At 37.1% G+C, this 14,823-nt stretch overlaps 1 long non-coding RNA gene across 12 annotated transcripts in view; it reads right to left on the reverse strand.

The window, feature by feature from the left end:
• Positions 1-14,823, reverse strand: part of LOC310904693 — a 545,090-nt gene that overhangs the window by 146,834 nt on the left and 383,433 nt on the right. The gene's annotated exons all lie outside the window — the stretch shown is intronic.

Here is a 14,823-nt window from a genome sequence, read left to right on the forward strand (position 1 = left end):
TTGCATAGCTATGTTTTAAGAATTGTTGGTCTAGAAATTACTCTAACCAAGTCCAGTGAGAGCAGATGGAAAAGGGAATTTAAAGGAGATAAAGAATGTACAAGTTAACTGTGATTTTCGTCCATAGGGAGCTTTAATATTAACACCTAGTAAGCACGAAGCAAACTCATTACTGGATGCCCTCTTTTATACATGTTTCAAGATTGCGTTGTTCAATGCAAAGAAGAGAGTGCTGTATCACTGCAGTGGAAACTCTCATCCTTCCTTGAAACGATACTAAAACCTCTGCACACCAGGCCACTGAAAAGCTATTTGAACTAAGGAAAGCTGCCATGATGTTATCCGCAGGGCAAAATCCAAAAGCAATCTCTGGGTCCAGCCACATACAAAGGGGTCAACTGCATAGGCAACACTGATCTCAGCCAGAGCTAAGGCAGCTCTAAATAGAAATGTAAATTGAGAAACAAAAAAGGGGAATATGAAGAAATGAGGGACCATTCTTAAATCAAAAGCTATGGCAGGTCACACTGCTCACTCATCTGTGTGTGCACTTCGTGATTCTCATTCAGTTCTTCTGGATTCTCAAACAAAGTGCGGAGTCCTAAAAATATTTGGAACTATTACAAAGCATAAATTATAAATGTGTCGAGAAAATGGAAAAAGGTGTCTTGGGCCTACTTAGAGCACAAAATGATCTCAACCATTATTCAACAATGATATGAAGATCTTTTATTTCATTTCTTCTTAACAGTTCCCTGTGTTTGCTATCATTTCTTGCCCAGCACCGTGTCAATAATTACTAAATTAGCAGGACGCCTGTACAATTTCAGCTCAAGTGTTATTACTGACAAGTCAAACAAAGAAAGCTGATCGAAAAGATGGGACTCCATCTCCTTATTTAAATGGACCGTGTTCACAGAAGAAGATTGAAACTCCTTTTTCTTCAAAGGAAGAAGGGAAGGGTATAGTTTACATTTTGTGCTGCTCAAGGACAGAGAGTCAGAGGAAATGCCTTTTTAATGTAAACCTCTTTTCATTTCCAAGGGACAAAAATGAAGGTTATTTAAAAGAATCATGCTTGGTGGAAGAAGTAATTATGTATTTTTTTTTCAAATCTCAGAGGAATAATGCTTTTATATTTCCCTGAGATGACCCAATTCGCTTGTGATGTGCTCCCTTAAATGTAAGTGTGCTGACTTCTTTGAACCTCATTGTTTTTAGTGTCTAAAGAAGCTCCTCTTATACCACATTGTTGATTGATTTCGGCTCTGTACCAGTGCCCAAATATCCATAAAGCTATTGCTGGTTTACACAACCCACAAGTGAAAATGGTGTGTAATCTCTACTCCCAGATATCTCTGAAATGCTTACATGTAATGCCATGTTCAAATTAATTCTTGGAAAAGTATTGCTCCATTATATAGCATCTAAATTTGTAACTCATTTGGGCTGGAGAAATCGACAGTCTTGAAAACACTAACAGATTTCCAAAATCATGCAGACCCTTCTTAATATTTATTTGATGTTATCTCTCAGGTCATTTTTGGTGGAATAAATGTGAGCACCTATTGGTCTGCCTAAATACGTGAAATACAATGCAGTCCTGTAACATTCCTCAGAGATATAATGTCTATAGTCACTGTTTCATTTATCTGTGTTTTTTTTTAAATACAAATCACCTACTTTGACACTGTTGAAAGTAGGATAGGTTTTTAGGCAGCAACTATGAAAGTGTGGGGGAAAAAACAAACAAAAAATCTACAATCACTTAATATAGTACAGCAGAAATGGAGACAAATTCCATCAGTCTTAGTCATCTAACTATTACTATGTGCTACTCCCCTAAATCTGGAATTTATTTAGTTGTTGTCACTTGTCATGTAAACAAGCCAACAGGGACTATTTAAATCTATAAAATTAGACACTAGGTTTTAGGTCCTTCCATGTTTTTTTGATTAGTCCTAGGAAAGATCCTAATCACTCACTGGCTCTCTGGGCACTGCCTTAATGTAAACAAATAAACAATGATAAAGTTAACTACAACATCTTACTGACATTTTTTAAACCTTAAAAACTTTTTTATTGCAATTTTTTTGGCAAAAGTTCTGAGTTGAGTTCTCACTAGCTCCAAAGCAAGTGACTTCTGTTCCCACAGAGATGATTCCAATTAGTAATTTCACTTGTATTACAACCTATTCTATTTCTTAATTCATAATCAGAGGAATAACTTGTTCAATGTCTGTCATCTGCTACTTGCAAACCTACAATATCACAGGCTAGGGTACAATTATAAAAATGAAACCATTTTCTCGGCTAGAACTATTTAAAAGTCATATTTTTCTGTTTAATCTGTCTGAAACTTACTTCTTTTTGTTAGATAGACTGTTCTCAAAGCTTCAATTTTCATGATGAGATTGAATACAGAAGACTTTTTTTTTCTTCCCAAAACACAAGTGTTTCAAAAAAGATGTGAGCAACAGAAAGCAAAGAAACAGATTTTTACACAGATTTTTGGAAATGAATAGTGGTATTGCAGTAGACTTCACTTCAAAAAAGCACCAGTCCTTTTTAATGCTCAAGGTATTTTTGAGGCTAGCTGCAAAGTGACCTAGCAAAAATGCTAATGACTTATTCAATTATTTTCCTTTTATTCAAAATTATCTGGAATTCCCTTAGGAATGCCATATCAAAATTAATTATTATCTTTCAGTTTCTGAAGATGCCACAGGAAATGTAGAATGAAATAACAAAAGAAAAAATAGATCCTGAATCAGACAAATTTTGAATTTTGACTTTATCACAAAGGGATATTCTGTGAAAATGACAGAAAGCAGACATTTGAAAATACTTCTTGCAGTACTCAGAAATTAATCAGTGATGCTCTAGGCCACAAGGTATCTACCGAGGACAGAAGTTTAGCAAGAGACAAAAAAATGACTAAATACATATTCTAAGAGCTTCAATTACAGAAAATTAAGTACTTTAAGTGGTTCTTAATCTCCACAGAAAATGGAAAAAATTTTCCTTTGAAATGAAATGAGTAGATTATGCTATATAGGCATAATCCAGGCATACTAGAGAGTTTCTTGCACCCTCTTGTAAAGCATCTAGTTCTGCTAGATTCAATCTATGGAAGTAAGTGGAACTGCTCTGATCCTCCACCAGTGCTTTCAATCCTACCCAAACAGGGCCATATCTGGGGTAACATGCAGCTACATCTCAGTAATGAGTAACAACATTACAAAAGGAGAGATGAAATACATGTTCCATTGGTACTGTTTGAAAATATTGGCAGAAAAGGTATAGCTATCCAAACCGGATTTAGAAGTGAAGAATTAATACCCACATATGGAAAAAAAAAGTTATCTAGACAGTTTTGCATGAGATTCATGTAAAATCATTCTAGGCAGTGAGAAAAATAGATGTCTGCTTAACCATCTGTATTATTATTCCAGGAGAAATGTTCTCCTTATTCATACATTCCCAGTCCATGCAGGAAGGAAACGATGATTGCTCATTCTAGGATGGATTTTCTTTCAAGCAGAATTGTGATGGTGTTTACTTTGGCAGGGAATAAATTTAGTGCTAGTTAAAACCTTTTTTGTTGACTTTTACACTCATTACATGCTGTTGCAGCAAATCTTGAAAATTATTAATAGTAATCCAAATAGCCAAATGTTTTTTAAAATCACTGTTTGTTGCCTTTGAATCAAGTAATCAGATCTTCCTATTTAGAGAACTGCAATACTGAAGAAAAGTATGGTATTCTGAGGAACTAGTTCATTACAGTATATTTTGCAATATTAATACTGCATAAGGAAGCTGAGAGTCTGGTATAAAGGTTTAAAGAAACTTGAAGGATTTCATAGTTTATCTCTAAATTATTATTTTTTATCAGCAAGATTCCTGAGGGAATGTTCATAACTTCAAAGACATCACAGGAACAGTGCAATGACAACAATTACTTCCAACATGCAATCTGTTTGGCCAAGATTTATCTCCCCTGTATGAGGCAGCTAACTCAAGTACCTACCGTAAAAGCTTTGTTACCCTACAAGTAACTAAATAGGTGTTGGAGGGAAACAGGAATCTCATAAGGACAATTCAGATCACAGACAGACTAAATTGCCTCCTTAAGGTGCCTCTCTCACTCCATTGACTACGTGGAGAGCCACAGGAGAGTGTATCCTTAAGTACCTTACTTAAGTGCCTAAAGTTAGGTCAAATAAACCTGGGTCTTGTGTGTGAAAATATTTTTTATATATACAGGCCTGACTCACGTTTACATATTGGCCTCAAGGCACTGTACAATAGACAAGCATCTTACATGGTTTCAACATGCACTCTCAGTACCTTGGCCCATTATTACATATATTTTCTTCCCATTATAAGTAGAGTGAAAAAAAGACAGTTTAATGAAAATGGCAGTTTGCTCAACAGTATTTAATTCAAGACAATCAGCTTGGTGTATATATAGGGGGATTCTCCAGAGTGCTCAGTGTGTGTCTAATTCTGCTCCTGCTGAAATAATGTTATATCTAGAGTAGGTCTACCACAATGCCATGTTAAATTCTCAGTAAGTACAATTCCATGGTGACTATTAAACAGGTGACCTTAGTAAGTGATCAGATGTTTCTGTTTGGCCTTCCTTCAACATCTATGAAATTCTATAGTAAACATACATGCACACATAGAAATGCATGCAAGCATGCATGAACATTATTGCCTTAGTGAATTTTAGACACAAGGTAATTTCTTCTGACAATGATAACCCACAGGAGGTAATTGAATCTTTTAAGTATCCCCTCATGGAGCTCTCTTGTAAACACCATCCCCAAGGAGAAAGCGTTGTATCACACTAGACTTTACAGGAATGAGATCACTGACAGTTTTCAGAGCAGGCACAGGTCTCCACAGCTGGTGTTCTCCTGATTCCAGCATCCACACAGCTGTGCATCCAAATTTCTGCCACCCCTGAAAGTCTCCAGCCATGAAGAGTAGACTCCTGTGTTTAATATTCTGGCTTTCTCCTTCAAAATAACTCACAGCTTCCTGCCTTTCCGTAGGAAAATGATGATTTAATTGCAAGACCCTAACTTAGAACTAGCTTTTTGGAAGGACGTAAATAGTGCATAAGGAAAAACCAAACCCAACGCCATGGTCTCAGTGCCTGGTGTTATCTGGAATGAAGTCCTCATATGTGCTCCAGGTCCAGCAATGCAAAGTCGGACTTATAATGGAAGGAGTCTTTAACAAAAGCAATTTTGCAGGATCATCTTCTAGCAATAAGAACAATGTTACGGCTGTCTGGGGGCTGGTGCATCTTCTATGAAATTACTCTTTGGAATGGGTGTGGTTCTGGTAATTTTGTAAAAAGATGATTGCTCATTTGAAAGGGACTGCAGACTGGGACCTTCAGCTCGTGATCTGACATGGCTTCCAGAAGCCATGCCACGTGACACCTGCTGAGGTCCTGGCACACCAAATTTTAAATGGATTTACAAGTTTCTCTCCCCAATACCAAATGCTATGATGTCTACATCAAACAGTCAATTATGTGTGGGCTGCTTCTAAACAAAAGTTTTCCTAATTGTTTCAGATACACCATCTGTTTCTGATCAAAACCATGGTGAAACAGCAAACCCTTATAAACATCATCCTAGATTTCTCTTTTGAATGAAATACGCTTAGTACTGAGGGGTATAATTTCAAAGATCTCCGAGCTGCTGTTGTTATCCAAATGTATGTGAAGCTCATGGGCCTTCCTAGTTGAGAGATCTCAAGGGAACGGCTTTCATGCTAGTTTTTTGTTTGTTTGTTTGTTTGTTTGTTTGTTTTCACCTATGGGGAAGAAACCTTAAAGATACCCTTTGCCAGCTGCTTTTTGTTGTTGTTGTTTCATTTCTAGAGAAAGTTAAGTAGAAGTGGCTATGGATTTCTTTATTATTTTCATATAAAAACAATCTCAAGATTGGTGGTTACATAGATGTCAATAAATATTTCAGCTGAAATCCTTTGAGTGCTTTTTCTTTTTCTAAGGGCATCTCTTCCCTTCTAGATACAAGTTTTGTCTTTAACTTCAGGATATTTCTCAATATACTGACCACAATAGTGTTTACATTCCCCAAGCAGGGCTCCCTGCTTAGCCCATTCTTCTACTCAGAAATATACTTCAGTGTAGCTGGCATGAGACAAAAAAGAAAACTTCCCTTGGACCAACACCAACACATTTCAACAAAGCTTCTGATCAAAGTGCAAAGAAAGAAATGAAAAACAAGAAAGGCAACAGTTGCAACAGCTCAACAGCTATTGTGGAATTTTTTTAGGGAACCAGAAACCATCCTTAAAGAATCTATATGGTGGCTTTAAAGTCTGAGCAGCATTTCAACAAAATACCAAGTACAAAACTTTCATCAAGGAAGTTTAACCATTTCTGTCAGTTTAGGGGTCAAAGAGGCAAGATGACAGTACAACCCAGTGGGAAAAGGCTTCCTCTGTTGGAGGTGAAGAGCAGGTGAAAAGGAGGAATGCATCTAGTTCCAGAAGTCTGGGTACCATGAGTACAGTCCAGCAGCGTGGGTTTGTTTTATACAAAATATGTGACTGTCAGTATGACAATACAGGCAAAAGCTCTCTCCTGGTTATTCTTATAAGGATGAATTGATCATAGCTGAATAACTCCAGATGTAATAATGGGGAATCTGTCCCATTATATATTTCAACCTGAACTTAATGGATGGAAAGAAAATCCTTGGAATGGTAATAATGAAAGAATAAAGAAAAAACAATACGACTATGGCTTAAAAACATCAACACTGATCACAAGCCTGGTAATGAAACAGTGTTTACTGGCCATGATATTTTTATTTTCACTTAATCCCAAAGATTTCCTGTGTGTAATTGCTTTGGAAGTTACAGCTCTAAGGCACGACACATTTTTGTGACGGTAACATCAACGTGTAGAGAGAAACATTAGCGCTCAGTGTCAAGCACACTTGAGTTTTTCAATACATTTGGAGGAAGATACTCATAAAGGCTCATCACAATGGCATGGAGGACTAATATTCCAGACAATTAGGCTTTCTGCTTCAAATGGGACAATTCAAATGCGGATGTCTTTAAAGCACATTTTCATCCCCTTTATGGCTCACAGGAGGAAAAGAGATGCCTTTTTTGTTTATAAAATGTAGGGCTGAAAACTGTCTGAACAGATGCTGGAGACCATAATGTCTCAGTTTCACTGTTGCAGAAACCACCACTTGGTCATCTCATACCCCTTTCTCACTAAATCTCATATAAATATGATTATGACTTAAATTGTTATGGTTTGTAGAGGGTTATTGGGGTGTAGAAAACATAAAGCTGGAATCAGCCATCTAAAAATCTTCCCTTTCCCTTCATGACATTTTCTTTAAAACTTACAAAATCTATGCTTGCTAAATAAAAGTGAAGGTCTTTGCCACCTGAATCTAAATTGAATATAATTGGGTACTTGTATGTCAAAGCACTCAGAGACATAAATCCAAGTACCAGCACATCAATAGGAAGGCAATTGGGTCACAAGATAACCTATAGTATATATGATATATCTTCTTAAGGCTGTTCTCAGAATCCAAGGAATTCTTTTGTTAGACACTGAGTGGATGTCTCTTATTAAGGGGGTGTTTATAATGGTGGACAATGCAATTCAGATATAGAGCCTACAGTAGTCTTCCATCAAAGGTAGAGAGACACCTAATAGCCTAAAATAAATCCCTGCAATACTTCAATAGCAGAACATTTGAGCAATTTTTAAACATAGTCGTGGGTATCAGAAATGTATCTGAAACTAATGGAGAGCACAAAGGTAAAGGAGACCTTGAAACGATCAAAACCCACTTGTCAATGTAATTATGCAGACAATTTCTAACATTTACTTTTCATGCCTAAACTAGTTAAGAAGCCTCAGCCAACACAAGAAGGATCCCTGGCCTAGTGATATGGACAGAGGATTTCATGTTCCAACAAGGGATATAAAAGTGAAATGCTAATTTCATGGAGGAAGTCTTACAAAATAGTCCTATAAAAGAAGAGAAGTCAAGAATAAAATTAAGTGACGAAATCCTAAACAGGATAAAGTCTTCTAATTTTACCTTGTTCCTAATTTAACAAGCTCCAAGTTTAATCACAGCTAGAAGGGCCAGTGCTTACAGTAAAACACATCAAATCCATAATCATTTAGCTGAAAATGGGGTTATGATGACAGGGCAGCAGAGTCATCGCTACTGCTGGCTACTAAGTAGATCAGCGCAGCCAAGTACCTGACAAGCTGAAATGTACACGTTTTTTGATACGGTGACTTGATTTAGCACAACCATACACACAATCGGACAAACATAATTCTGCTTTATGGCACTCCTTACTGCAGCATATGCACAGACTTCCCTCCCTTCCCACCAAGCTATATAGATTTTCTAAATGCATGCAAATGTACCCAAGATGGCTCATTTTGTTATCAATTCCCCAAGTGCTAGCATTCTAATCATTAACTAATTGTCTCTGTGCTCTATTGACAACTTGGCCACCTTCTTGCTAATTTTTGCTGACATGATGGAGGCCCTGAAGAACTGGGTTAACCTTTCAATGTCCATTGAAGATCCACAGGTCTGATGACGATTGATTGACCTGGCCTCTATGTTAGATAAAACCTCATCAGCTTTCCGAGCGATTTGTGTAATGAGGCGTCAGTAACTGACAACAGGTAAGTGAACTTAGAAGTCCCTTTCTCTATTGCTTTGCTAAAATGAGTAGAAAATGCATGTATCTACGATGGGTGCAAACTTGTAAGAGTTAACATAAAACATGGATACATGCGTGTGCATTGTAGTATCGTGTATTTCGTTCCTACAGATATACATAAAAACACAGGTATAATGTTCATAAAATATATGATGCTTGGGGTTCTCTTCCTGCATATATGTGATGTGTGTAATTTATATATGCATGTGTATATAAATATAATACATACATACTGTATTATATTGTACTGGTTTGTTATAGAGGCATATGCTCTATCCCGTGTTCTCATAAAATCTTCTGCATGGTTTATGCAGAAGTCTATATAGTATGCATCAGTCTGGGTTATGATAACACAAAGCTACAAAATGTCTTCTGTTTCCAAATGCTTACTGCATGTTCAAGCACTAAATTGGAGCTGGATATCCGGATTCTTGGCTGCCCACCTAGCCCTGACTCTATTAAGAATAAGAATTAAATGCTCTCAGATGAGCACAGGATAGTTGCCTAGCTATATTTTTTTACAGGTAATTTGCACAGCTCCACATGTGTTTTCTCAGTGGTGCTACATGGATTATGGAAAGTGCCACATTGTCATCTCTATGTGAGTCAGCTCTGCTGCTCCCCTTTCAAGTCATTTCTATGTGTTTCCAAACATATATTAAAAGCACAATTCACATTTTTGCTATCAAGACATATTCCAAATCATTGAAGCTGTTCTAAAAACAGAAAGGGAACAACTGAATTTGCTGTACCATAAACGTTTATGGTTGTCTTCTTTTAATTTTACATTAAACAGCTATAAAACTACCCACATAGGACAACAATACAAGATGAAATAAGAGCAAATACTATTAACAATGAGTGTTTCTCTAGATGACTCATCATAGCCAGGTGGAGAACATGAAATGTTCTATCTGTGCAGACAGGCACAAAGATATATACACCAAAAGCACACAGAGAAATGCTCAAATGAAATGCAAACATAGTATGTCCATTCAAAATGACGTGATCAAATTGAAAATAAAAAAAAAGTTCCCAGAATTCTGGATTTTGTATCCTAGTTCATCTGTACAGAAACAGAAAAATCCCTTGTCTTCCTTCTTTCCCTCAGTGTCCCTACACTTTTTTCATTCCTTCCAATTTTTTTTGTGCCAAAAAATACTTGCGGTTTCCAGATAACTCTGTGTTGCTGTCCATGTGGCCATCAGTGCTTTTCATCTGATGACACACAAAACTGGCAGCTCTTGTCATAATAAAGCCAATATAATATCATACACGTATGTAAATTGTTATTTGATTATTTTTTGGAAAATTGTTTGTATCTCGAAAGTTTTCAAGAGTCCATATACTTTATCTTCATCCATTATGTGGATTTGGCACCGTATCGCTTTTAATAAAGTTCAGTTAATTACAATGATCATTACATAAATAGACTTTCATAGAAAATAAGACATTTCTGTAGAAATGAAGACTCTATAGATATTGTATTCAGAAAGAAGAAAATGGAATCTCATTTGCATGTATGTTGTTTAAACTACATTTTTTATACATGTTTTATTTATCTTCTAGAATTTTGGAACAAGGGTCTGAGCTGTGTCATGATGAAATATGTCTACTGGAAAGAACCTGTTTTTAATTGAAATTTATAAGACTTACCTGCATTTTTTAAAACATCCGTTTAAAAATATTTAAAATAAACAAACAACCTACTATTGTCCAACAATATTTCATATAATAAACAAAATATTAAATACTTTAGAAATATTACCTAATATGAAACTGCATTAGTTGAAATTAAATATAATGCATAAAATCCTGGCACAACTGAAAACAATGGCAAAACTCACTGAATTCAGTGGGCAAAGGATTTCTTTAACATTTCTTGTGTACCACAACAGCTTGTTAAATTCATCTCCTGATTTTATTGGAGTAAACTACCAATTTCTTCATCTGAACTTTTTACAGGCTGTCCCTTGAAAAACAAGAACTTTATCAAACATGAAAATGAAGATACACCGACCTTTCTACTAGCCGCTATCAAAAGATTACGAATGTCCCCAACCCTCATAAAATGTGTCTTCCTCCCTACGATGTTATGCATAGTTTTGTTTGTGATACAGCTGGGTTTTTTTCCCTTATTTTAATTAAGCAGGCATTGTTGTTCTTCAGGGGCATGCATATTCAAAATTCTTGTCAAGAATTCAAACAGAGCATCAGGTGAATCCTGCAAAATGACTTGGCACAGACCTTCCCTGCACCTCTACTTTGTCCTGTTCACTTTGATGAAGCCAAACATGAGGTCTAACCTTCCCATAGGCAGAGACCTTTAGATAGCACAGTTCCTAAATATGACTAGAGACCAGTGCAGTCCAGGAGAAAAGCTGTCTGCATTTGATTCTAGAAGAAAGTTGGATTTGGGAGAAGATCATGCAGACAGGCATTTTTTATTTGGGTTGACAGCAAAATCACTTTCCACAGTGACTTATCGCCTCTCTTGGGCTGCAAAACCCATTCTTCATAATTGTCCTGCACATCAGAGGACTAACACAGCATAGGTACCTTTGTATGTTCCTTATCATTTTTGAGAAGTCTATCAAATTTAGTTAAAATAAGGCAGCCAGGGATCCCAAATAAAAATACAGGAAATACTGTATAATTCAACAAAATAGCATGTTTTTAAAAAGGTGAAAAGTATCTTGAATCCTAGGAAATGAATCTATAGGAGAAACACAAAATGAATAACCTAAGTTGACAGGAATTTTCTTTTTTCCTTAAGATACTTTTTACTTTTTGTTTTAGCATTGCTCTACAGAAAAAAGTTTCTCTACTTTCAGTTTGGTGATTGGATGTAAGTTATTAAACCTCATAATAATCTTTGTACTTAATTATGCTGTCTATTAATTATCTGTCTAGATCAAAAAAATTACATCAATGTGGAAGAAACAGATTGAAATTATTCTTACATATATATGTATCCACATACATATTTTATACACATATATAATCCCTGCAAAAAATCTTGGCAATAAAAAAGTATATATAATGGTAACTCCTACCGATTGTTTAAAAATTTAAGTGTTAATATAGTGAAGTTTTAAACTGCAAATAATTCTTATTGAGTGCTATTTGCTGTATGTATGAGAGAGGTCTAGAATGCAATAACAATAAAAATATTCTATTTACATTTGTATTAAAACTATTGGAAATAGAAGATTACCAGCTAAGTAAAAACAGAAACATGAGGTCTTGATTGAATATATTACATTTAAAGTACTGATTTTATTGATAAAATATGTTGCATCTCCTATATTAGATGGTATGCAATAAAGAAAAATCTAAACCGTGTGATGATGTTTATGTTAACAACCAATAGTGAAGAAGGACAGTTATCAGTGTACTGACTAAGAATTCATCAATCTTATCTAACCGCCTATATTTTAAAAATAAATGCAACAGCAAAATTTCGTGAGAACGCACGAGCATTGTTGATAGTTGAAGAGACAGAGACTTCATATAGATACAGAATATATGGGTAACATTTTCAAGAGCACTTAAATGATTTAGGAGTTTGAGTCTGACTGACTTTCAAAGAAAACCTTTTAAGTAGTTTTTGTAGCACGGATCTGCTCCAGAGCACAGATAACAATGGAAAGTCAATGGAAAGATTCACACTTCGTTCAGCTACCTTAGATCTATACCTTGTTAAGATACATTTGATGCATTCCTGCAGCTTTTCAGCTGCAGTGATGAAGTTGTTGTGACTCTTTGGGGTAGGCACGGGTCTGGTGAGAGAATTCATCAAGTGGACTGTATCTTTGGCTAATATTAGCAGTAGCTTTGTGTACGTAATATTGTGTTCAGTGCTATATTTCCTTTGCAAACATCTGCACTTTTTCTCTGTTAGGTCCACCCTGGAATGATTCACCTTGATGAAATCCCAGACAGTAGTGCAAAGGCAGTCTACGAGCTACTTGGATGGTACAACAAAGGGCCCATGTTTCTTATTTTACCTAAATCGGTTAACACAAATCTTAGTTTTAGGTTGAAAGAACAATGAATCATGCAGCAAACGCTGGGTGAAGACCATTTGTGGTTATGTTTCCACATTAAAACAAGGTAGGTGTGAAAATTCCACAGAACTAGCAGGATCGATGCTCACAGGAACACTCCTTCCTCTCTGCTGGTTCCTATTACCATAGGCAAAGCAGAAATCTGGCATCTATTACTAACGACAATAAGTAAACCTGGTGCTTAATCAATCTAATAAAGAATGTTGTTGCCTTGGGCAATTGCTTATGTATGTTGCCTACCCACAGGACCACCAAGCTGAGCATCAGCAGAATTCCATCTTTGGCTCAACCCACATGTGCTCATGTTTTCCTCTTTCTAATGTAATTATTTTAAGATATTCACAACATTATTAGTTTTCCTTATAAAGGGTGTTTTGGTGGTTACAGTTTTCTTAAGGTGATCTCTTTAAACCTCTTTCATTATCTCATGACCTATATTCTTGAGCACTTGGTCTGAACACAAATATAGCAGTACAAAAATAACTTCTCTGTACAGCGAAAGTACCAGCACGGGCTGTTTCAGATGCACAGCTGGGAAAAGAACTGTGTCCTATGTCTAACATAAATGACTTAGGCATCAGACTAGAAAGACATCCAGCTCCTCTACTGTTGTACTTTTTCTAAATATTCATGAAAGTACATCACGCCCTCTTACTTCTTCTGCTCCACCCCGGCGTTGACCAGGGATTCTTGTCCGAAACCCAAGAGCTCCACATGAAAACAGTTTTGTCAAATGTGATGTTAGCTTCGCTAACAGGTAGTGCCTGGGCTGTTTTCAGTGATGAGTGTTTTCTCAGAAATTCACAGCTGGCTCTTCTGCAATTCCCAGTCCCCCACCCAGAGCTTCAGTTCTGTGTTCTCTTGCTTGATGCCTTCTTGACTGAATATAATGGCTGGAGCTCAGTAACAACAGCCTCCCTAAGTTCATTTTTATCCTAAGCTTCCTGTCTAGATTTCCTCAAGTCCAGAAAGCTGAGGGGGCATCCCTCTAATGATCACTGTTGAAGGGAGACAAGGCCCTCAGACCTCTCAGATGGCCTGTTAGAGGCATAAATTGCTCCTGAGACCCTTATACCAAAGTTTCACAGTTAGGGGACCCCTTACAAAGGGAAGCGCACATGAGGACTCGAGAGCACTTTCTCGCCATTTCCCAGCGAACAAGGATCTCAGACCCATGAAGGGCAGGATGTTCCCCAGTGGGCCTGCAGGAGATGCAAACCATGAAAGGCACCATGAAGGCCTCATTTTCTTCACACAGAGATCCATGAATACCTGGGGTTTATTGCCTCTGGACAGTGTGTTGGGGCAGGGTCCCTCTTTTGAAGTCTCTGTGCCAGATAAAACTGTATCCTGCAGAATCAATACACAGCTCTCCTTCTCCAAGTGGGGCTTTGAGATGTTGCTCTGCACTGCACGGAGGTCACGGGGGGATTAGAGGAAATTTATGAGAGATTACTTTAAAGATGCTACTGACCCTTGTTCTCTACTAGTGCAGAACAAGCCAATTGTTATCTGAGAACATAATGAAAGCTTAAATATAGTTCTCTGCCATGATTACAATATCTTATTGCTAGCCTGGCTATTTATTCTCTAATTAGGAAGGCAATGTCCAAGGCCCTCAGTGGAAATGCCCACAAAGATGCTGTTTCTGCCTGTGTCGAGGAGCACGATTCCCCACTGTCACTGCACGGGCCCACTGCCGCATAAAAGCCGTGGCAGCTCACCTCCACCAGAATTAACTCTGCCGTCCGGTTTCATCAGAGGCATAATTTTTCCCTCTGCACCTACAGCTTTTTCTAAAAGGTCTGAAAACAATCAATCCAAACCCAAAGATTTACTTTTGCTTTAACACCTTAACAACTGACTCGCTTTACCTCGCGTTGACAAGTCATTCCTTTCCCCGTCAGTGTTGCTACCTGCACTGCTCTGTTGATGAGATTTCCACTGTTCTCCCCTGAGTTTCCATGGAAATAGT

This window comes from Anser anser, assembly GCF_964211835.1.
Source record: "Anser anser genome assembly, chromosome: 10".
In the NCBI taxonomy this organism is placed as follows: Eukaryota; Metazoa; Chordata; class Aves; order Anseriformes; family Anatidae; genus Anser; species Anser anser.